The sequence below is a fragment of the Pongo pygmaeus genome, chromosome 17, assembly GCF_028885625.2.
Source record: "Pongo pygmaeus isolate AG05252 chromosome 17, NHGRI_mPonPyg2-v2.0_pri, whole genome shotgun sequence".
Classification (NCBI taxonomy): domain Eukaryota; kingdom Metazoa; phylum Chordata; class Mammalia; order Primates; family Hominidae; genus Pongo; species Pongo pygmaeus.
In genome coordinates, this window is record NC_072390.2 from 14,031,137 (window position 1) to 14,032,808 (window position 1,672).

Below are 1,672 nucleotides of genomic sequence, written 5' to 3' on the forward strand. Positions count from 1 at the left end.
GGGAGAGGGGCCTCAAGTTCTAAGACTTATACTTTGAGATTTCTCTGTTTGTCCCTTCACCTCCATTAGTTTCTGCTTCACATCTGTGCAGGTGTGGTATTTGGTGCACAATTAGCATACATAATTAGTATTGGTATATATTCCTTTTAGGTTATTTTAAACATAATTGTATAAAGTCCCCTTCTGTATTTGGTAATTTTACCTGCTCTTAAGTCTACTTTTTCTGATATCAATATAGCAACTCCTGCTTTCTTTTCATTAATGATTGCATGACATTTCTTTCCCCATGCTTTTACTTTCAACCCGTATATGTCATGATATTTGAAGTAAGCATTTTGTAAATTACATAAAATTGGGTCATGTATTTAAACCTACTCTTCAAATATCTGTGTCTTAATTAGTGTGTTAGTCTGCTTACCCTTTATGTAATTATTGTTATGTTAGAGATTAAGTATGGCATTTTTTGTCTGTTTTCTGGTTCTTTTATTTTTTTGTTCTGCTTTTCATTTCTCTTTTTTTTCTACATTCTATGGCAAGAAGCAATTTTTAACATTACTTTTTGGCTCATTTTTATATCTGTGTTTTTCTTTCATCTTCTTAGAGTGATCACTCTAGATATTACAATCTATATACATATAAATTATATATAAATAATATATATAGTATAGAATATATAAAATCACAGGCTAGTGACATCATCACGTGACCAGTTTGATTACAACATATAAACATTTTCTCCATTTTGGTTCTATATTGCATTCCCAATACATAACACAGCTGTCTTAAATATCATCCCAACAGATGTTTAGAATCACATCAGAACCACTTTAACCATCAATGAGTATTTATTCATTTTCTTTAAGTTCATGTCAGGTGGATAATGTGCTAACGTAACAGGGTTGGAGGGTGACACATCTCACATGTGTGCATGAGTGCCCGATCATCATGCTTATGAGCTAAAAAGGATCGTATTTTTTTGCTGCTGTATTTTTCTTCCTTCAGGGTCATATTAATTATCTAGGCTTCATAACAAAGCACCAAACTGGATGGCTCGAAACAGGAGAAGTGCATGTCTGTTAGATGTAGAAGCCAGGAGTCCAAAGTCAAGGTGCCAGGAGTCCAAAGTCAAGGTGCCAGGAAGAAACATCTTCCCTGAAGCCCGTAGGTGAGAATCCCTTCTGGCACCCCCGGCTTCTGATGTTGGGTATCGATCCCTGGCATGCCTTGATGATGCCAATGTTAGCTTCTGTTGTCACCTGGTGTCCTCCCTGTTTGTCAGCTGTGCCGTTGTAGCATTGCTGGAGTTATCACTGACACTGGCTGCCTGTTACGATTCTTCTTTAGCTATGAAGTCTCTCATGGGCCACTGAATTCCCTCTACCAAGGAAACTGAGCAAGTCTCTTTGCTGATAGCGTGGTGGCTTCAAAGCCCACCAGAGCAGCGTTCCGGGTGAGGGAGGGCCTGAGAGCTTCTCTCCTCTCCCCTGGGGACAGTGAAGTGCCCTGCACCACCGCCGCCTGCCCTCTGTGACCCGGGCACAGCCACCCTCACATCATGAACCCCTGCCCTGCACTGACACCGCCTGCCCTCTGTGTCTGGGCACAGCCACCCTCACATCGTGAACCCCTGCCCTGCACTGCTGCTGCCTGCCCTCTGTGACCCGGGCAGAGC

At 41.4% G+C, this 1,672-nt stretch overlaps 1 non-coding gene across 1 annotated transcript; it reads right to left on the minus strand.

Annotated features, from left to right (window-relative positions):
* Positions 1-867: 867 nt before the first annotated feature.
* On the minus strand, positions 868-967 carry LOC134738499 (small nucleolar RNA U13). The gene has a single exon (XR_010124221.1). It is a non-coding gene; the product is annotated as a small nucleolar RNA U13 (small nucleolar RNA).
* Positions 968-1,672: the final 705 nt, after the last annotated feature.